The sequence below is a fragment of the Capsicum annuum genome, chromosome 6, assembly GCF_002878395.1.
Source record: "Capsicum annuum cultivar UCD-10X-F1 chromosome 6, UCD10Xv1.1, whole genome shotgun sequence".
Classification (NCBI taxonomy): Eukaryota; Viridiplantae; Streptophyta; class Magnoliopsida; order Solanales; family Solanaceae; genus Capsicum; species Capsicum annuum.
Genome location: NC_061116.1, coordinates 199,765,079 through 199,789,140, shown reverse-complemented (window position 1 = coordinate 199,789,140; position 24,062 = coordinate 199,765,079). Strand labels below are relative to the sequence as shown.

Genomic DNA, 24,062 nt, shown 5'->3' with positions numbered 1-24,062 from the left:
TATTTTTCGTAAGTGATTTTGTCATTTTAAGTAGCGATTATATACTATCGTGTTCAGTTATACGAGATTATATAATTTGTTACTTAAATATTTATTTTACAAAATATCAAATTTAATTAAGGCTTATCTTGAAAATAAATTCAAATGATTAAAATCTTAATTTAAATATAATTTATTCTCAAAAATAATTTATTTGGATAAATATGCATTTATTTTATTAAATCAAGAAGCCCAGGATAAAAAAAGGTATTAATTCGTATCGAATTTTAATTTAATTTAGCCAATCTATTGGATTTGACCATAATTAAAAATTGGTCATAATTGCAATGCAATTCGTCAATTAATTTTTAATTTGGTCAAAATAAATAAATATGGCTAAATTTTAAATTTCAATTGGGGTTATATTTTAAATAATCCCAAAATTCTCAAGAACTCTCATAAATTTTACCCAATTCCCACCAAAAAATAAATTTAAATTGTACTATTCCCCCCAACTTTGTCCTTTTTCAATTTTAAAATTCAAAGATTGTACTAAATTGTACTATTTCCCCCCACATTATCTTCCGCCTCACCTTATCTTTAATTTTACATTCCAAAAAACCCCCTAAATGCTTTTTCTCCCACATTGGTAGATGACAAGAAATAAATCTCTATTCTTTCCTATAAATACTTTTCTCCCACATTGGTGGAAAAGAAAAAAAAAATACTCCATTCTCTCCTATAAATACTACCACTACTTTGGTAGAGAGAGGAGGGAGAAGGAATAAAAAAAAGGCTAGAAAGATGAAAAAAATCTTTTGGAGCAAAAATAGTTATTTTTTATTTACTAAAAATTTTTTGTTTCATAAAGTTGATCGGCTAATCAAAATTTTTGAGTTGCCGGCGACGTTTTTCGATGATGGTTGATTCCAACGAAGCTCGTAGTCTCGTTTTGCTGCCCCCCAAAAGGTAAACACATCTTTTTTTTTTTAATTATTTTAGTTTTTGTTATCGTTTTTCTCTTCATCTTTATCTTCTTCGTAGTTTGTAGATATAATTTTATTTGTTGGGATTGTATGTTGTAGATGACCTTGAAGGCCCTAGGACGTTGTGGTGTCGATATTCTAATTATTTTCATGTTCATAATATAAAAATGAGCTAGCAATAGTTGTATGTTTCTTTTTTGACTTCATTCTTTGATTATTTTGGATAAAGTTTCAATCTTTGCTTAAAAGATGTATTTATGCCTTTTTAAAACTCATTGTTGTTGGATATATTTGTTCTTAGTATGTAAAGTTATTTTCTTTATGTTTAGAAGAATAGTTAATGTTGAATGTTTTGCCTTTTCACCTTATTCTTTGATTATTTGAATAAAGTTTAGATCTTTACTTGAAAAACGATACCCATGTCTTGTTTAAACTTATTGTTGGTAAATATATTTGTTTTTAGCATGTAAAGTTATTTCCTTTATGTTGAAAAGAATAGATAATATTGATTGTTTCTCTTTTCTTACTTTATTCTGTGATTATTTTGGATAAAATTTAGATCTTTACTTGAAAAACAATACTCATGTCTTGTTTAAACTTATTGTTGGTAGATATGTTTTTTTTAGCATGTAAAGTTGTTTATTTTATGTTGGAAGAATAATTATTATTATTTGTTGCGCCTTAATAAAAATAGTAATTAGTTAAGTCAAGAATTTGTCATTTGCTTACTAATTATTTTAGTGGATTTTAAAACCCTCATATAAGATATGAAGTGCTAGCTTTATTTTTCATCTAAGATGTTTATTCTTCTTTGTTCGCATGTTGTCTTTTAAAAATGATAAGAAAGTTTGAATTTTTGCGGCTAAATAAAATTATTTGGATATTTTTGACTCATGCATAGTATGATTGTGAAACTTTTGCTTTGCATTTTTTATTTGTTGACTCTCATTCTTGTGCAAGTGTGCTTACTCTTATCATTCAAATTCAATCCATTATCCTTTGGGGTCGGAGAAAGGCTTATTTTGTCTTCTTTTATGTAGATATGGCTCAATTGCATTCTCGTGAAAAGTTCAAAATGGTCACCAAACCCGATGATTACCTAAAACTGTGGTGGGATTACATGGGTATAGAAGAGAGAAAGATTGTTAGAACACACATTGGGCATCTTCCTTCTTTGATCGAGATGGACGCTTGACCCGAAATGATCCATGTACTAACAACTTTTTGGGATGATCAGAACATGGTATTTCGCTTCGGGGATGTTGAATTGACCCCCACCATTGAAGAGGTATTGATTTGCTACAAGAGTACGAAAATGTGTTTTAAGAGAAAGGAGACACCGGATAAGAATATTTTAGTCCCGAATGTGTGGGATCATCAAAAGATCAAGGAAGCATTTTTAACTGATGACGACACCTGGTTAGGAGAACGGGATAGAGCAAATATCACTTTTCATGAGTTGTACCATCGGTTCGGAAGATTCAACTTTTTTCACAAATTTGGGCATAAATTGGAGTTGGAAGCAAAATGGAAGGAAACGAGATCTTTTGCATTCGCGGTAGGCCTACTTGGAACCATGGTGTTCCCGCAGGGGGGAAATGGCACAATTTATCCGAGGGTTGTCATAGTTACCCATGCACTCTTCTTTGGAATATAATACAATTCTAAAAAAGTATTCCACAACCTATCCCCCATGATTGTCGCCGACATATATCACGCTTTGGGAAGATGTCAAGTCGAGAATCATTTCTTTCAAGGCTGCAACCTTATATTACAATGGTGGATGATGATGCATTTGGTGAAAAATCCTAGAACGGGACAACCTGATCACAAAACATGGAGAAATCTGCTAGAATCGCACGACATGTGGTTATTTTTACACAAGTTCAAAAGCGAAGCATCCCACGAATTTTGGTTTAAGACTCTTGGAGAATTAAGAGATAGCGATGTCCAATGGTCCCTTAACTATCTTCGTTTAGGGAAATGCATCATTTGAGGGGGCGAATGGCCTTTTTTAGTGCTCCCGGGTCTCAGGGGAACCCGCTCCTACAATCCTGGCAGTTCTTAGGCAATTCGAGATCAAGCAGGAGACGCCTCAAATCGATTCTATGCTCAGATTCTTCACCGAATACAATGAAAGTAAGCCCTCGCTCAAAGACTACATAATAAATGGATGAAGAAGGAAAAAGTGGGTAGAAGTCTCTTTCCATATAGGGTATGAACCTGAAGTCAGCGATACTTACAAGGAGTGGTTGAAAAAGAGCCTCGCCGGAGCATTGAATCCGGGACCAAATATGCCCACTCGGGTTGTGGATGTAGAATTCGAGCATCAAATTCGACTTCACAGGCTACAAGATGAGTTTCAAAAAAGTGAAATTGCATACCAGCAGATGCACATGGAAGACGCTTTGACCATACATACATTGAGGAAAGAGTTGAAAAGAGCAATGCCTAATCGATTTGGACGATAACATGGCCTCCCAACTCGACAGTATAGGAGAAATGACTTACGACTGCAAGGCACAATTATGCGGGAGTCACCTTATCATCAATAGGTATGAAATAGCATATGAGGTAAACAAGGCAAAAAAGGCAAATACAGACGAAGAAGCCTTCAGTAGCTAGCTTTTCTATTCTCCCCTGCGTGGGAACTTATCTTGTTTCATGTTATTTCCCCTTTTCCCTAAAAATTATATCCCTGTTTCGTTATCTTTTGTAGGTATTTATGCCCTTTTTGTGTCTATATGAGTTGGGGGTTAATGGATTGACTTTGAGGAAGCATATATTTTCTTCAAAAAATCGTTAGGCCTGAACCTTTGGCTCAAAAAGGGTCACCCCAATTAGGATACATGTTATTTTAATGTCTTGTATGATATAACTATTTTATGTGCTTATATGCGTTGGTTGAGATCAAAGGCAAGTTTATCCACTATGACCTACGAATGAATTTGGCTATGACTCGAACAACTCTGTGTGATTATTTCCTGTCAAATATTTTGCATTACTTATTACATACGGAAACTAACACATTTGCCTTTGAGTGGTTTTACTTTGCAGATAAAAGAAATTACTCCATGTTGATAAACTGGCAGAACATCCCTACTTCACCCGATCGAAAGCACAAAAAATCCTATCCTCGGACCATCATTCAAAAATGATAGAAAATGATGAAGAAAGCGCACTGGCCATCCGGGATAATGTGATAGCGGAACGGAATGGGATGATTGCGGAATTTTCAAGAAAGTTAGAAATGCTTCAGGAAGAAATAAATCACACTCGAAATTTAGCTAACTTGGCCATCACCGTCATGCACCCGCTCCGGGAGGACACGGGACTCCACTCCAAATTTCTCCCCTCAGTACCCCTATTCTCGAGGACCAACCAACTAACGTATCATCCGGCTTCGCTCCTCCATTTGTCCAAAACACTAATCGTGAAAATAATCCAGACACCTACCATCCACAAAATCCATCCGCAATCCCACAGAACCCGTCTTCGAATCCATTCCTAAATCCTCAAAACACATTCTCAAATCAACAAAATGCATTCCCAAATACGTAAGATTTACTCCCAAATCCACAAAATACGGCAAACCTACCTTCGAATCCATCAAATTCATTTCCAAATCCGCAAAATCCCTCTAATATTCTGCCAAACTACTTACAAGGCCCACATAACCTTCTCAATTTCAAAAATGTTCTCCCCACTTACCAACCAAATTCCCTCCATCTGCAAAATCAAGCTTTCCTTCCAAATCCCCCCCAAGCCATCATATCCCCTGATATTTATGAACCCCTTCCTAACTCCGAGATGGACCATTACTAGGAGAAGGAGATGAAATGGAGGGCCGAGCATAAAATAAATTTACTAGTCATGCAAAAAGAGATCATGAGGATCAAAGAGTCTCACGAGGCCAAGGACCATGACGGTTTGGGGTATGACGATTTGTGTGTTCACCCAGGAGTAGACCTACTAGAAGGATATAAGGTCCCCAAGTTTGAGATATTTAACGGTACCAAAAATCCAATGACCAATCTAAGAAGGTACTGCGAGCAACTAGTAGGGATAGGGAAAAACGAGGCGTTATTAATGCACCTATTCTGTCGAAGTTTGAATGGTGAAGCCTTGGAGTGGTTCATGTCTCAGGAGCCGAAAAGGTGGACTGGTTGGAAGACATTGGCCAAGAGTTTGCTTGATCGGTTCACATTCAACATTGAAATAGTCCCTGATCGGTATTCACTAGATCGGATTAAACAAAAGAGCGTTGAGAGTTTTCGAGATTATGCTTTCGTTGGAGGAAAGAAGCTGCCAAAGTGCATCCCCCCATGTCTGAGGAGGAAATGGTATCCATGTTCTCTCGCGTTAAGAAGAAGAATATTATACTAGGATGGTGTCTGCTGTCAGAGTGACCTTTGCAGATTTGGTAAAAATAGGAGAATCATTAGAGGAAGGTATTCGGACAGGAAAAATTGCCAAAACCCCGACATCATCTGGAACTGCCATGTTTTCTAAGAAGAAGAAGGAAGAGGTAGGCGGGGTTTCTGCCAATTTTTTTACAAAATTGAAACAACAGTTCAACTCTAGAAATGTTTTATCTTCCTCGCCATCACTTAACCTTCCGCACGCATTCTACGTCCACCCCCAATACCAAACTCCACTCCCAAATATCCTACCATCATACCAAGCTCCACAGCCAAATATCTTTCTCCAATACCCAGTTCAACCTCTAAATTATCAGTCTCATTTCCAAACTACTCCCCCAAATAGCTGAACAAATTTCCAAACACCTCCAAATTACCACCAAGTACCCCCTCCTACAAACCTAAGCCCGTATATCCCCTAGCGTCCAAACCACGAAAAAAAACCTCCCCAAAACTTCACCCCACTAGTTGAAAGTCGCACCCAATTGTATGAAAGATTGAAGAATGCTGGTCATTTGCAACCAGCACAGCCATAGCCTGTCAATCCTAGCTCCCGATTTTATCACCCTGATCAAAATTGTGCCTATCATTCAGGGGCAGCAGGGCATAGTACCGAGGACTGTCTTATCTTGAAACACAGAATCCAAGATCTGATTGATCAAAAGGTCATCACGCTCCAGGCACCTACTCCAAATATTAGCAGTAATCCACTGCCCAACCATGGGGGATCTACAGTTAACATGATTGAAATAGAAGGCGAATGGGCTTCTGGCAAGACCATTACCCAGGTGAACTCCAAAAAATACAAAAGGGAGGAAGAGGTAGAAAAGATAACGAAAGGTGTGGCTGTCTTAAGTATCAGTGAGAAAGCCCCATTTATAGTGATGACTGCACCGACTCAAGTGTACGCTCCCCCTCCAAAGAAGGAATTTATTGTGCGAACCGCCGCTGCCCAGGGGATGACATGATCAGGATGATGTTACATCCCTGAGGAATTGACCAACAAGAAAGATTCACAGAAAAGGCCAATCACTGAAGGAGAGGCTGAGGAATTTTAGAGGCGTATGCAACCAAATGATTACTCAATTGTCAAATACTTGGAGAAAATGCTAGGCCAAATCTCTGTCTTGGTACTATTATTGAGCTCGCAACACTACCGATAGGCTCTGTCGAAGATCTTGGAGGAAGCGTATGTTCCCGCAGGTACGAATGTTGAGAATTTGGCTGCGATGATAAAGAACGTTGTGGGGAACCATCGCATATCATTTAGTGACGAAGAGTTGCCGTTTGAAGGAGCAATGCACAATAAAGCCATACATATCACCGTCATTTATTGAGATTATACAGTTAATTAGGTATTAATAGACGACGGATCTGGTGTGAATATTTGTCCCCTCTCTATACTGGTCCAAATGGGCTATCATCTGGGGAAAATTCATCAAAGCCACGTAAATGTAAGAGCATTCGATGAAGGGCAGAGAGATACCATAGAAGAGATTGATTTGTACATCCAAATGGGGCCTGCTGAGTTTAAGACTAAGTTTCATGTTATAGATATCCATCCTAGCTATAACCTACTTTTGGTAAGACCATGGATACACGGGGCAAAGACAATTTCATCACCCCTTCATCAATTATTGAAGTTCATTTGGAAAGATCATGAGGTAGTCATCCAAGGAGAAGAAAGTCGAGCGGACCGTCCCAATGGTTATGTGCAGGTGATTGAAGATATTCCAAAAGGTAGTAGTTTCTATACAGTGGAAATTATAAATGCTGCGGAAAGAGATTCGACACCCAAAATATCAATGCTTTCTGTCTACAAAATAATTGCAACTGTGATGTTAAGAAATGGGTTCGAACCTGGTAGAGGCTTGGGCAAGAACTTACAAGAAATTATCGAGCCTATTGTGATCCTAGAGAGAAGCTCTAAGCACGGGTTAGGTTATCAGCCTACCAAAAAAGAAAGGGTTGAAGATGAGCCAGAAAAGAGTCTGTTTAGGACCTTGCCTCCCTTGTTCCAGTCATTTCCCGTATGAGAGATATCAGATGATGATGGTCTTGGAGATGGGATAGGAGATTTGTTTGAAGGATGCAATGCTGTACCAGAAGATCTCCCAGAGTCCAGCGGGGTGAAGCAGATTGCCCCAGGGGAGGCTTTCCAAAATTAGACCTCCACTCCACTCATAACCCATCGCCCGTCGTGGTAGATGAAAGGGCAATTACTAATAGTTTTGAAATCGATAATGATCTGAAGGAGGCCCCGTGATCCACCTTTTATATCTCAAAACTTTATGTTTGTCTCTTACTGCTTTCAAAAGAGGCGGAGGCTTGTATTTGTGCAAGTCACAAGCCATGGTGTTGTAATTATTTCTCAAATTTCAATGAAAAAACCTTCATTTATTTGGAAAACTATATTAGTTCTAAAACGCTCCTAGCCATATGTTTTGTTATTTTCTTATCATCCAACTTAGTTTGTTTGTCCATTACAATAACAGTAGCTTAAAACCTGCCAATGTTGTGTCATGTCAAAGCCTAAACGAACAAAATGAAGGAGATGATGATAGTTGGAGGGATGATGATGAGGAATGGTTAATTAAAGATATGGAGGAATTTGAGAATCTCGAAAAACCCAATCTGGAAGAAACTGAAACAGTCAACTTGGGAGATCACGATGAAATCAAAGAGACCAGTATCAGTGTCCACCTCGCGGCGCCATAAAGGGAAAAGCTCATCCACCTGTTGTGGGAGTATATCGACGTGTTAGCTTGGTCCTATGATGATATGCCAGGGTTGAGCACCAGCATTGTGTCACATAAATTGCTGATAAATTCTGAGTTTGATCTAATCAAGCAAAAAATAAGAAAATTCAAGCCAGATTTAAGTCTAAAGATTAAGGAAGAAGTGACAAAACAAATCCAGTCTAAGGTTGTCGAGGTCACAAAATATCCGACATGGTTGGCCAATATCGTCCCTGTGCCAAAGAAGGACAGCAAGATTTGAATTTATGTTGACTATAGAGACTTGAACAGAGCCAGTCCTAAAGATGATTTTTTGTTGTCCAACATCCACATTCTCATCGATAACTGTGCAAAACATGAAATGCAGTCATTCGTTGATTGTTTTGCCGGCTATCATCAGATACTGATGGATGGGAAAGATGCAGAAAAATGGCTTTTATTACACCCTAGGGTATTTATCATTACAGGGTAATGCTGTTTGGTCTCAAGAATAAAGGTGCGACATATATGAGGGCCATGACGATAATTTTCCATGATATGATCCATAAGGAGATTGAGGTGTACGTGGATGATGTAATTATCAAATCTCGCGAGAGTTCGGATCATCTAACTCATCTGGAGAAATTCTTCAACAGATTAAGAAGGTACAGTTTGAAGTTAAATCCTGCTAAGGCCATCAGGGAAGTTATTGGGGTTCATAGTCAGCATAAGGGGGATCGAGCTAGACCCATCCAAAATCAAGACAATTTAAGACTTGCCATCGCCGAGGACCAAGAAAGAAGTTCTGAGTTTCTTGGGTCGTCTGAATTACATTAGCAGATTCATCGCTCAATCAACAGTCATATACGAGCCAATTCTCAAGATGATGAAGAAAAATGCACTGAATGAGTTGACAGAAGAGTCAAAGAGTTCGAGAATCAAAGAAGCCTAATCTAGAGGAAATCGAGGTGGTTAACTAGGAAGGCAATGACTAAGGAAATTGGATATTTGATCCTTCAAAGTACTTATTTATATCCTAGTAAGATGGATAAGAGTATTTTAGGGCCATTACGAGTTTATGTATGAACTACGTGATGACCTAAATTCCCAACAAAAGGGATACGTAGGCGGCCTATGTCGGCTTCGGTCAACCCATTAGATTTTTTATATATATCCCTAGCATAGTCCTGAACTACGTTTGACCTGATTCCTACATCAATGAGATACGTAGGCACCCCAACGGCTCGGTCATATAACCCTAGAAAATGGAAACTGGGGCAGAATTTTCGAGAAGGAATCTCAAAAATTCACAAGAGAAGATCGACATCCAACAAAGAGAATGAAGATCAGCAAAGACTTCAGATCCACTCAGATTGGTATTATCTCAAACAAGTTTAAATTGGGGCAGAAATTTTGAGGAAGACCTCAAAACTTCCACCAAATGCCGGAACATATTCCAAATTCCCCAGCACCAGAGGTTAAAGCTTTGGAAACCACCAACTGTAACAAAGTCTGGGTAGACTCAATTTTTGGCTATGATAAAACTACTTGAAGAAACCCTCCAACAATAATCATGAGTTTTGGAAACCATCCATCGGATATAGTCAGAACCGCGAGGAAGACGTTCATTGAGCTAGTAAATTACATGAATGGCAGAAATTTTCTAAAACTTTACAAAAATTTTCAAAATTATTTTCAAAAATTTAAGACTATTTTAAAAAATCTTACGACTCACTTACTTAGTACTTGCCTAGACATCATTTGGGATAGAGTGTCAGAGTGGAAGTCTCAATAAGGTGGAATGCCCAAGAGATGGCAAGGAGCAAATCAAGGATCGAAGAAGGTCAACATAGAGTGATTTCATTCAACTAATCATTTTTTTGTGGATGCAGGGATCAATATGCAAAATGAGAGTCTCTTTAAAAAATCTCTGAGCAAATTAGGAGCTACAACAGATCATTAATGCCCAAGAACGGTATTTTAGGGCAGCCCCAAAAATAGGTTTAATGCCCATTTATTGAGGACCTTTTGATTTGTCCATCTAATTTGTTGAGATCGTAGGCGACAAACAAAAGCACTTTGTCTTCTTTACACGTATCGTATTTAGAAGTTTTCTAAAAATAGTCGCTAGTAAAAGCGACTTTGTGTCTACTAATCATCTACCTTGAATACAGGTACATGTAGAAAGCAGGACACTGATAAATGAAGTCAGGTAAAATTATTTTATCACTGCCACTAAATTAAAAAATGATAGGAAATGATGAAGAAAGCGCACTGGCTATCCGGGATAATGTGATAGCGGAACGGAATGGGATGATTGCGGAACTTTCAAGAAAGTTAGAAATGCTTCAGGAAGAAATAAATTGCACTCGGAATTTAGCTAACTTGGCCATCACCGTCAATGCACCCGCTCCGGGAGGACACGGGACTCCACTCCAAATTTCTCCCCTCAGTACCCCTATTCTCGAGGACAACCAACTAACGTATCATCCGGCTTCGCTCCTCCATTTGTCCAAAACACTAATCGTGAAAATAATCCAGACGCCTACCATCCACAAAATCCATCCGCAATCCCACAGAACCCGTCTTCGAATCCATTCCAAAATCCTCAAAACACATTCTCAAATCAACAAAATGCATTCTCAAATCCGTAAGATTTACTCCCAAATCCACAAAATACGGCAAACCTACCTTCGAATCCATCAAATTCATTTCCAAATCCGCAAAATCCCTCTAATATTCTGCCAAACTACTTACAAGGCCCACATGACCTTCTCAATTTCCAAAACGATCTCCCCACTTACTAACCAAATTCCCTCCATCTGTAAAATCAGGCTTTCCTTCCAAATCCCCCCAAGCCATCATATCCCCTGATATTTATGAACCCCTTCCTAACCCCGAGATGGACCATTACGAGGAGAAGGAGAAAGAATAGAGGGCCGAGCATGAAATAAATTTACTAGCCATGCAAGAAAAGATCATGAGGATCAAAGAGTCTTACGGGGCCAAGGACCATGACGGTTTGGGGTATGATGATTTGTGTGTTCACCCAGGAGTAGACCTACCAGAAGGATAAAAGGTTCCCAAGTTTGAGATATTTAACGGTACCGAAAATCCAATGACCCATCTAAGAAGGTACTAGGAGCAACTAGTAGGGATAGGGAAAAATGAGGCATTATTAATGCACCTATTCTGTCGAAGTTTGAATGGTGAAGCCTTGGAGTGGTTCATGTCTCAGGAGCCGAAAAGGTGGACTGGTTGGAAGACATTGGCCAAGAGTTTGCTTGACCGATTTGCTTTCAACATTGAAATAGTCCCTGATCGGTATTCACTAGATCGGATTAAACAAAAGAGCGTTGAGAGTTTTCGAGATTATGCTTTCGTTGGAGGAAAGAAGCTGCCAAAGTGCATCCCCCCATGTCTGAGGAGGAAATGGTATCCGTGTTCTCTCGCGTTAAGAAGGAGAATATTATACCAGGATGGTGTCCGTTGTCAGAGTGACCTTTGCAGATTTGGTAAAAATAGGAGAATCATTAGAGAAAGGTATTCGGACAGGAAAAATTGCCAAAACCCCGACATCATCTGGAACTGCCATATTTTCTAAGAAGAAGAAGAAAGAGGTAGGTGGGGTTTCTGCTAATTCTATTACAAAATTGAAACAACGATTCAACTCTAGAAACATTTTATCTTCCCCGCCATCGCCTAACCTTCCGTACGCATTCTACGTCCATCCCCAATACCAAACTCCACTCCCAAACATCCTACCATCATACTAAGCTTCACAGTCAAATATCTTTCTCCAATACCCAGTTCAACCTCTAAATTATCAGTCTCATTTCCAAACTACTCCCCCAAATAGCTGAACAAATTTCCAAACACCTCCAAATTACCACAAAGTACCCCGTCCTACAAACCTAAGCTCGTATATCCCCTAGCATCCAAACCACGAAAAAAAACCTCCCCAAAACTTCACCCCACTAGTTGAAAGTCGCACCCAATTGTTTGAAAGATTGAAGAATGCTGGTCGTTTGCAACCAGTATAGCCAAAGCCTATTAATCCTAGCTCCCGATTTTATCACCCTGATCAAAATTGTGCCTATCATTCAGGGGCAGCAGGGCATAGTACCGAGGATTGTCTTATCTTGAAATTTAAAATCCAAGATCTGATTGATCAAAAGGGCATCACGCTCTAGGCACCTACTCCAAATATTAGCAGTAATCCACTGTAAAACCATGGGGGATCTACAGTTAATATGATTGAAATAGAAGGCGAATGGGCTTCTGGCAAGACCATTACCCAGGTGAACTCCAAAAAATGCAAAAGGGCGGAAGAGGTAGGAAAGATAAAGAAAGGTGTGGCTGTCTTAAGTATCAATGAGAAAGCCCCATTTATAGTGATGACTGCACCGACTCAAGTGTACGCTCCCCCTCCAAAGAAGGAATTTATTGTGCAAACCGCCGCTACCCAGGGGATGACACGATCAGGACGATGTTACATTCCTGAGGAATTGACCAACAAGAAAGATTCACAGAAAAAGTCAATCACTGAAGGAGAGGCTGAGGAATTTTAGAGGCGTATGCAACCAAATGATTACTCAATTGTCAAACACTTGGAGAAAATGCCAGGCCAAATCTCTGTCCTGGTACTATTATTGAGCTCGCAACACCACTGACAGGCTCTGTCGAAGATCTTGGAGGAAGCGTATGTTCCCGCAAGTACGAACGTTGAGAATTTGGCTATGATGATAGAGAACATTATGGGGAACCATTGCATATCATTTAGTGACGAAGAGTTGCCGTTTGAAGGATCAATGCACAATAAAGCCATACATATCACCGCCATTTATCGAGATCATGCAGTTAATCAGGTATTAATAGACGACGAATCTGGTGTGAATATTTGTCCCTCTCCATACTGGTCCAAATAGGCTATGATCTGGGGAAAATTCGTCAAAGCCACGTAAATGTAAGAGCATTAGATGGAGGGCAGAGAGATACCATAGGAGAGATTGATTTGTATATCCAAATGGGGCCTGCTGAGTTTAAGACTAAGTTTCATGTTATAGATATCCATCCTAGCTATAACCTGCTTTTGGAAAGACCATGGATACACGGGGCAAAGGCAATTTCATCACCCCTTCATCAATTATTGAAGTTCATTTGGAAAGATCATGAAGTAGTCATCCAAGGAGAAGGAAGTTGAGCGGACCATCCCAATGGTTATATGTCGGTGATTGAAGATATTCCAAAAGGTAGCAGTTTCTATACAGTGGAAATTGTAAATACTGCGAAAAGAGATTCGACACCCAAAATATCAATGCCTTCTGTCTACAAAATAATTGCAACTGTGATGTTAAGAAATGGGTTCAAACCTGGTCGAGGCTTGGGGAAGAATTTACAAGAAATTATCGAGCCTATTGTGATCCTAGAGAGAAGCTCTAAGCACGGGTTAGGTTATCAGCCTACCAAAAAAGATAGGGTTGAAGATGAGCCAGAAAAGAGTCTGTTTAGGACCTTGCCACTCCTGTTCTAGTCATTTCCCGTACGAGAGATATCAGATGATGATGGTATTGGGGATGGGATAGGAGATTTGTTTGAAGGATGCAATGCTGTACCAGAAGATCTCCCAGAGTCCAGCGGGGTAAAACAGATTGCCCCAGGGAAGGCTTTGCAAAATTAGACCTCCACTCCACTCATAACCCATCGCCCGTCGTGGTAGATGAAAGGGCAATTACTAATAGTTTTAAAATCGGTAATGATCCAGAGGAGGCCCCGCGATCCACCTTTTATATCTCAAAACTTTATTTTCGTCTCTTACTTCTTTCAAAAAAGGCAAAGGCTTGTATTTGTGCAAGTCACAAACCATGGTGTTGTAATTATTTCTCAAATTTCAATGAAAAAGCCTTCATTTATTTGGAAAACTATATTAGTTCTAAAACGCTCCTAGTCATATGTTTTGTTATTTTCTTATCATCCAACTTAGTTTGTTTGTCCATTACAGTAACAGTAGCTTTAAACCAGCTAATATTGTGTCATGTCAAAGCCTGAACGAACAAAATGAAGGAGATGATGATAGTTGGAGGGACGATGATGAGGAACGGTTAGTTGAAGATATGGAGAAATTTGAGAATCGCGAAAAACCTAATCTGGAAGAATCTGAAAAAGTCAACTTGGGAGATCACGATGAAATCAAAGAGACCAGTATCAGTGTCCACCTCGCGGTGCCATAAAGGGAAAAGCTCATCCACCTGTTGTGGGAGTATATCGACGTGTTAGCTTGGTCCTATGATATGCCAGGGTTGAGCACCAACATTGTGTCACATAAATTGCTGATAAATTCTGAGTTTGATCCAATCAAGCAAAAAATGAGAAAATTCAAACCAGATTTAAGTCTAAAGATCAAGGAAGAAGTGAAAAAACAAATCCAGTCTAAGGTTGTCGAGGTCACAAAATATTCGATATGGTTGGCCAATATCGTCCCTATGCCAAAGAAGGACAGCAAGATTTGAATTTATGTTGACTATAGAGACTTGAACAGAGCCAGTCCTAAAGATAATTTTTTGTTGTCCAACATCCACATTCTCATCGATAACTGTGCGAAACATGAAATGCAGTCATTCGTTGATTGTTTTGCCGGCTATCATCAGATACTGATGGATGAGGAAGATGCAGAAAAACGGCTTTTATTACACCCTGGGGTATTTATCATTACAGGGTAATGCTGTTTAGTCTCAAGAATGCAGGTGCGACATATATGAGGGCCATGACGATGATTTTCCATGATATGTTCCATAAGGAGATTGAGGTGTACGTGGATGATGTAATTATCAAATACCGCGAGAGTTCGGATCATCTAACTCATCTGGAGAAATTCTTCAATAGATTAAGAAGGTACAGTTTGAAGTTAAATCCTGCTAAGTGTGCTTTTGGTGTGCCATCAGGGAAGTTGCTGGGGTTCATAGTCAGCATAAGGGGGATAGAGCTAGACCCATCCAAAATCAAGACAATTCAAGACTTGCCACCGCCGAGGACCAAGAAAGAAGTTATGAGTTTCCTGGGTCGTCTGAATTACATTAGCAGATTCATCGCTCAATCAACAGTCATATGCGAGCCAATTCTCAAGATGATGAAGAAAAATGCACTGAATGAGTGGACAGAAGAATCAAAGAGTTCGAGAATCAAAGAAGCCTAATCTAGAGGAAACCGAGGTGGTTAACTAGGAAGGCAATGACTAAGGAAATTGGATATTTGATCCTTCAAAGTACTTATTTATATCCTAGTAAGATGGATAAGAGTATTTTAGGGCCATTATGAGTTTATGTATGAACTACGTGATGACCTAAATTCCCAACAAAAGGGATACGTAGGCGGCCTATGTCGGCTTTGGTCAACCCAATAGATTTTTTATATATATCCCTAACGTAGTCCTGAACTACGTTTGACCTGATTCTTACTTCAATGAGATACGTAGGCACCCCAATGGCTCGGTCATATAACCCTAGAAAATGGAAACTGGGGCAGAATTTTCGAGAAGAAATCTCAAAAATTCACAAGAGAAGATCGACATCCAACAAAGAGAATGAAGATCAGCAAAGACTTCAGATCCACTCAGATTGGTATTATCTCAAACAAGTTTAAATTGGGGCAGAAATTTTGAGGAAGACCTCAAAACTTCCACCAAATACAGGAACATATTCCAAATTCCCCAGCACCAGAGGTTAAAGCTTTGGAAACCACCAACTGTAACAAAGTCTGGGTAGACTCAATTTTTGGCTATGATAAAACTACTTGAAGAAACCCTCCAACAATAATCATGAGTTTTGGAAACCATCCATCGGATATAGTCAGAACCACGAGGAAGACGTTTATTGAGCTAGTACATTACATGACTGGCAGAAATTTTCTAAAATTTTACAAAAATTTTCAAAATTATTTTCAAAAATTTAAGACTATTTTAAAAAATCTTACGACTCACTTACTTAGTACTTGCCTAGACATCATTTGGGATAAATGTCAGACTGGAAGTCTCAATATGGTGGAATGCCCAAGAGATGGCAAGGAGCAAATCAAGGATCGAAGAAGGTCAACATAGAGTGATTTCATTCAACTAATCATTTTTCTGTGGATGCAGGGATCAATACACAAAATGAGAGTCTCTTTCAAAAATCTCCTAGAAAATTAGGAGCTACAACAGATCATTAATGCCCAAGAACGGTATTTTAGGGCAGCCCCAAAAATAGGTTTAATGCCCATTTATTGAGGACCTTTTGATTTGTCCATCTAATTTGTTGAGATCGTAGGCGACAAACAAAAGCACTTTGTCTTCTTTACACGTATCGTATTTAGAAGTTTTCTAAAAATAGTCGCTAGTAAAAGCGACTTTGTGTCTACTAATCATCTACCTTGAGTACAGGTACATGTAGAAAGCAGGACACTGACAAATAAAGCCAGGTAAAATTATTTTATCACTGCCATAATGGACATTGCATATCATTGCCGCAAAGGCCATCACATATCATTGTCGCAAAGGCCATTACATATTTGTTGACGTGCTAGACACAACATTGACATCAAGGATATCATCAGCATTCAATATCTATTGACGCACTAGACACAATGCTGACGTCGAGGATATCATCAACATTCAATATCTGTTGACGTGCTAGACACAATGCTGGCGTCGAGGATATCATCATCATTCAATATCTGACGACACGCTAGACACAACACTGGTGTAGAGAATATCATCAGCATTCAATATCTGTCAACACGCTAGACGCAACGCTGGCGTAGAGGGTATCATCAGCATCCAATATATCTGTCGACACGCTAGACACAACACTGGCGTCAAGGATATCATCAGCATTCAATATCTGTTGATGTGCTAGACATAACGCTGGCGTCGAGGATATCAACAGTATTTAATATCTGTCAATACGCTAGACACAACGCTGGCATAAAGGGTATCATCAGCATCCAATATATCTGTCGACATGCTAGACACAACACTGGCATTGAGGATATCATTAGAATTCAATATCTGTTGATGCGCTAGACATAATACTGGCGTCGAGAATATCATCAGCATTCAATATCTGTCGACATGCTGACACAACACTGGCGTAGAGGGTATTATCAGCATTCAATATATCTGTTGACACGCTAGACACAACGCTGGCATCAAGGATATCATCAGTATTCAATATATCTATTGACACGCAAGACACAAAGCTAGCGTCGAGGATATCATCATCTTTTCATGAATCAGCATTTGAATACATTAAGAGCATACGATTTGGAGGGACGCCTTCAGGTCGCTATCTAAGGATGAATGATATATAAGATTTCCTAACAATTGACAATTTGAAGGGCATCTATAAGTTATATTATTTGAAATAGGATAGTGTGCAAGATCACCTATGATTTGATAGCCTGTAGGTCATCCGTAAGCCACAATAACATCCTAACCGGATAGTTTGCAAGATTGCCCAAAAGTTGATAGTTCAAAAGTTATCCATAAGTCGCAACTAAATCCTTACCGGAGGATATGCAAGATTGTCAAATTGATACGTCCAAGGGTTCTCTATAAGCCGCTTCATATCCAAGATCGATTATGTGCAGGATTACTCAAAGACGATCAATTTAAGGGACTATGTATAAGTCATATTGTATCCAAGGTCAGATGATGTGCAGGAACACCTAAAAGCTAGCGATTGGAGGGATATTTGTAAGTCATCTCTTATCCAAAGTCGGATGATGTGCAGGATTACCTAAAAGCTAGAAATTCAAAGGATATCTGTAAGTCGCCTCGTATCCAACATCAAATAATGCGCAAGATCATCTAAAAATTGACAATTTAGGAAAAATTTATAAATCGATCATCGGCTACAACCGGAGAGGTTATCATGCCACATATAACAAGTGATATAGGTACAATAAAGGATGACTTCGCTTTTCAGGCCACAACTAACGTGGAGATATATTAAAAGACTACATACCTCTTTCGTGAATTATGTTTAGTACTAACACTTTTTGCTTGAAGCATTGTTGAGAGCATCCGAGAGGATGAAAATCTCAAATAAAAACCACAGGTGCGGACGAATTCAGGTAGGACACAACACAACGTGGAACTCTTTCTTAGCAGCAAAACGGGACATAGTCTAAGGAGGGACATCAAACTCTTCGGACGCGAGCTAAAGAATGATCACCACCGCCATCCAACCACACCCCTGTTAGAAGGCATGTGGGTATTTCAGGATATTCTGGTTTCATCTTCACCTTCGGGATATTTTTAAACTCATTCCGAGGGTAACCCTCTTTTTTTTTCAAATTCTGATAACACTTAGAGTTTTGGAAATTATGTCGAGGTAAGTTCTTGACTATGGATGTGAAGGATCCCACATTCATGGTTAAGAGGTTACAAGCCTCTTTTCTACAACTCGATCAACTTGTCACTCATTCCAAGCCAAAGATAGTCTGAAATAAAAGACTATCTTTTCTACCGATTGAGTCAAACTACAAGCAGTCTGATTCCCTGAAATCTTGGGGATATGTAGGCTGGGATCTATGTAGAAAACACGACTGCATTCCAACCTTCCCCCAATCCCTTTATTCCCCAGTTTCTCAGTTTTATCAAACACTCTAAAACTGAGATAACTTGTGAATTTTTTAAAAATCGTGCTTTAAATCAAACTCTATGAACTACAAGTGTCCTGAATTCTCATGTAAACTAATATATGTAGGAAACCTAATACCGAGGTCCGTCCATGACTCTATGAAACTCGTGCGAAAACCAACCTCTTTCAGATTCGAATCTATGGTCAGACAAAAATTAGAAACGGCAACCTTTCTTTGCCCAGAGTTACTTACATCCACCCTACCCAAAGGGAGGAGGCAGCTGTTGAGACCTAATTTTTTCCCTCCACGACTAAATTTAATCTTGATTTTCTTCAATTTTTAATAAACCAAAATAATTATTTCATCAAAATAAAAAAAAACTTAAAATATTTTTCGTATGTGATTTTGTTATTTTAAGTAGCGATTATATACTATCGTGTTCAGTTATACGAGATTATATAATTTGTTACTTAAATATTTATTTTACAAAATATCGGATTTAATTAAGGCTTATCTTGAAAATAAATTTAAATAATTAAAATCTTAATTTAAATATAATTTATTCTCAAAAATAATTTATTTGGATAAATATGCATTCATTTTATTAAATCAAGAAGCCCGGGATAAAAAAAAAAGGTATTAATTCGTATCGAATTTTAATTTAATTTAGCCAATCTATTAGATTTGACCATAATTGAAAATTGGTCATAATTGCAATGCAATTCGTCAATTAATTTTTAATTTGGTCAAAATAAATAAATATGGCTAAATTTTAACTTCCAATTGGGGTTATATTTTAAATAACCCCAAAATTCTCAAGAACTCTCATAAATTTTACCCAATTCCCACCCAAAAATAAATTTAAACTGTACTATTCCCCCCAACTTTGTCCTTTTTCAATTTTAAAATTCAAAGATTGTACTAAATTGTACTATTTCCCCCCACATTATCTTCCGCCTTACCTTATCTTTAATTTTACATTCCAAAAAAACCCCTAAATGCTTTTTCTCCCACATTGGTAGATGACAAAAAATAAATCTCTATTCTTTCCTATAAATATTTTTCTCCCACATTGGTGAAAAAGAAAAAAAATACTTCATTCTCTCCTATAAATACTACCACTACTTTGGTAGAGAGAGGAGGGGAGAAGGAATAAAAAAAAGGCTAGAAAGGTGAAAAAATCCTTTTGAGCAAAAATAGTTATTTTTTATTTAGTAAAAATTTTTTATTTCATAAAGTTGATAGGCTAATCAAATTTTTGAGTTGCCGGTGTTTTGCTCCACCCCCCCCCCCCCCCAAAAGGTAAACACACCTTTTTTTTTAATTATTTTAGTTTTTATTATCATTTTTCTCTTCATCTTTTTTCTTCTTCATAGTTCGTAGATATAATTTTATTTGTTGGGATTGTATTTTGTAGATGGCCTTGAAGGCCCTAGGACGTTGTGGTGTCGATATTCTAATTATTTTCATGTTCATGATATAAAAATGAGCTAGCAATAGTTGTATGTTTCTTTTTTGACTTCATTCTTTGATTATTTTGGATAAAGTTTCAATCTTTGCTTAAAAGATGTATTTATGCCTTTTTTAAACTCATTATTATTGGATACATTTGTTCTTAGTATGTAAAGTTATTTTCTTTATGTTTAGAAGAATAGTTAATGTTGAATTTTTTGCCTTTTCAACTTATTCTTTAATTATTTGAATAAAGTTTAGATCTTTACTTGAAAAACGATACCCATGTCTTGTTTAAGCTTATTGTTGGTAGATATATTTATTTTTAGCATGTAAAGTTATTTCCTTTATGTTGAAAAGAATAGATAATATTGATTGTTTCTCTTTTCTTACTTTATTCTTTGATTATTTTGGATAAAATTTAGATCTTTACTTGAAAAACAATACCCATGTCTTGTTTAAACTTATTGTTGATAGATATATTTTTTTTTAGCATGTAAAGTTGTTTATTTTATGTTGGAAGAATAATTATTATTATTTGTTGCGCCTTAATAAAAATAGTAATTACTTAAGTCAAGAATTTGTCATTTGCTTACTAATTATTTTAATGGATTTCAAAACCCTCATATAAGATATGAAGTGCTAGCTTTATTTTTCATCTAAGATGTTTATTCTTCTTTGTTCGCATGTTGTCTTTTCAAAATGATAAGAAAGTTTGAATTTTTGCGGCTAAATAAAATTATTTGGATATTTTTGACTCATGCATAGTATGATTGTGAAACTTTTGCTTTGCATTTTTTATATGTTGACTCTCATTCTTGTGCAAGTGTGCTTATTCTTGTCATTCAAAAATTGATTCTTGATAGTTTCTTTTACTTTGAAATATATCACTTTTATGCCTTGAACATATATTAATTTCTTTATCTTTTCTTTGCATGCAAAAAAAATATATCTCGCGACCAAATGGACTCCTCTCCTCCTGCATTTCATAATGGGTAAATGAGGGTCAACCCTTCGAGTTAAGTTCGAAGTTTAAACTCAAGGTCCATTACATGGCGTGCTGGTGCTAGAAGATAGACAAAGAAGGAAAATGGGTCCCTATTGATGAGGTCACTAAAAGACTTGAAAAGTCTCAATTTTTATTATTGTCTTCTTTTTATTTATTCATTTAGTCATTTATTTATTCATTCATTTCGGTCTCGAAGTCAAAGTTGTATTTAATACAGGTGGAGCAAGACTCTAGCCAAAGTCTCGAAAAATAGTTTAGGATAGGTGAAATGGGTTGGAAGCCCAACTAGATTAGGACAGGTCTCGTTGATTTGGGCCTAATGGCCTAAATCCTTTACTTTCTCCTCCCTTCCCCTTTTATGTGTTTATTTGTTTATTAGTTTTATTTAGACTTAGTAAAAATCCTACTAAGTCGCCTAAATTTATTTTACACAAGTTTTTTTTTTTTTTTGAAAAAATCAAATCACTATTTCAACAAATTAATCTTTTCGAAGTTAATCAAAAGACGATTTTCAAACAGTCCGGATAACCGTAAGTTAGCGGACGTTTTAGGTGCCTAACACCTTCCTAAAACGTTAATAGGAACAGCTTATCTAGAATCTCTAACTTAAAACGATTTTCCTGTTTTGAATCGTTTAAAATGTTTTATAAAGATTTCTTAATTCCTTTTCAAAAATTAAGTGGCGACTCTCTTCAAAAAGTCAAAATTTCTCCTCAAAACAGATGCAGCATCCGAGGGTACTGGATGCCCGGTGGTCCACTTAAGTAACGTATGCTTTGGTGTGTGAGGAGGATTAAGAGTTAGGCACGCACAAAGTACCTATAAACAAAGTAGAACGAGAGCAAATTCCATCTTGGAAAGTTCCATCTTCGAAAAAGAAAACAAAGTAGAACGAGAAAATAAAGTTCAAAGACAGTTTAAATAATAGGCACGCGCGCAAGTACCTGTAAACATATTGGAAAGCACCCAGTATTCTAGTTTCATCATATGTTGCATCTTTGCCTAAGATTCTCAGAGTATCTGGTGCATGAGCAGCCATTATGCATCCATCAAAAATTTATTTGGAACCATCATTGCAAGCTACTGTACAACCTGCAAGCCCGCTTCTTTTATGGTTAGAATCATGCAGAGGTGATTGAATGGTGAGGTATTTGGTATATAGTATGAGGTAGTCGTCACTGTTTGATTGAATTTTGTACTATTTATTGAAATTGGTTTTGACAATTAGGGTTCCTTGAAAGAAAAAAAGATGAAGCTACTGATAAAGAACTACAAGTCTACAACTTCAAATGCACCTAATAATGAACAAAATAGACATAAAAATCTCTAATATATTCAAACAATCTCCGAGGATAAAAAAGAACTACAAGTCTACAACTTCAAATGCACCTAATAATGAACAAAATAGACATAAAAATCTCCATTCTCTCTTATCAAGCCCCAAGAAACTCAAAATTCATAAAATCACCAATATCCAAACAGTCTAAAAAAAAAACTACAAGTTTACAACTTCAAATGCAAGTAACTACAAGTCCACAACTTCAACTGCAAGTAATAATGAACAAAAATATGCATTAATTGTTGCTTACAGAGATAAAAGTCCAAGGAGTCGGTACCGGAGCCAGAGCTATACGAGTCATAGAATCCTTCGATACCGGAGCCGGAGGTGTACGAGTCACATAAACAGAGCGATTATCAGTACTTCCTCATAGGGAATTTTGGGGAATCCCTACCAATTGGGCATATTTGATATGAAATTTCTTAAATTGAAAAAAAAAAAAAAGAATTCACTCTAAACAATGGCTAAGGATAGATCGGAGCTGGGAAGGAAATGGCCGACCGTAAACCTCCCACTGTGTAGCAATGGCCGGCTTACCATCCACTGTATAGCAATGGCTTCTTTCAGTTCGCAGTATTTTTTTTTGGGGGGGGGGGGGGGGGGGCAAGGGCGAGAAAAGCCTTTGGGGGGGAGGGGAATAGGGGAAATATTCTTTCAGTTCGCGGTCTCTTTTTCTTTTTGTTTTTTATGTATAGCAGGGGTTAAAACCCCCCGCAAATTATATAATTTTAGCGGTATTTTTTTTTGGATGGATAGAAGGAGTTAAAACCTCTGTGAATTATATAATTTTTAGCAGCACATTTTTAATTCCCGCATTTAATATAATTTTGCAGGGGTTAAAATAATCTCTGCAAATAAACTCCCATAATTATACCCATTTTTTGTAGTGTTCCTTCAATTATCCATTAAGGATGACAATTTTCACATTCATTTGATGGATTTCAAGATCATATACTGCCGCCAAGGAAATTAACATTTGAATCGATTTTATCCTTGCTACTGGCGAGTATGTATCAAAGTAATCAAGGTCTTCTTTCTATTTGAAGCCCTTTACTACAAGTCTTGCCTTGTATTTGTCAATAGCACTATCCACTTTCATTTTTTTTAAGATTTATTTAGAACCTAAAGGTTTATTTCTTGGAGGAAGATCAACTATTTCCCATGTATGGTTGCTTAAGATTGAATCAAACTCACTATTGATTGCCTGTTTCCAAAAAGAATGAGTCTGACGACGACATCGCTTCCTTAAACGTTTGAGGCTCATTTTCTAAGAAAAATGTTACAAAATCGGATACAAACAAAGTTGACGTTCTTTGATATGTACTACATCTTGGATTCTCTTCATTATGTACATTCTCACTTGGTTCATAGCGTGGTCGTTTAGATCCTCCACTAGACTGTTCATGTCTAATTTTATACTGGTAAATGTTTTCAAAGCATTCAGCATTATCTAATTCAATTACTGTATTTTTATTTATATCCGAATGTTCAGATTTATGAACCAAAATCTGACATGCTTTACTACTTTTAGCATATTCTATG

The 24,062-nt window shown here is 37.5% G+C and overlaps 1 pseudogene; it reads right to left on the bottom strand.

Moving 5' to 3' along the window:
* LOC124899587 overlaps positions 1–23,758 on the bottom strand; it is a 26,651-nt pseudogene extending 2,893 nt beyond the window's left edge.
* Between the last annotated feature and the right edge of the window lie 304 nt (positions 23,759–24,062).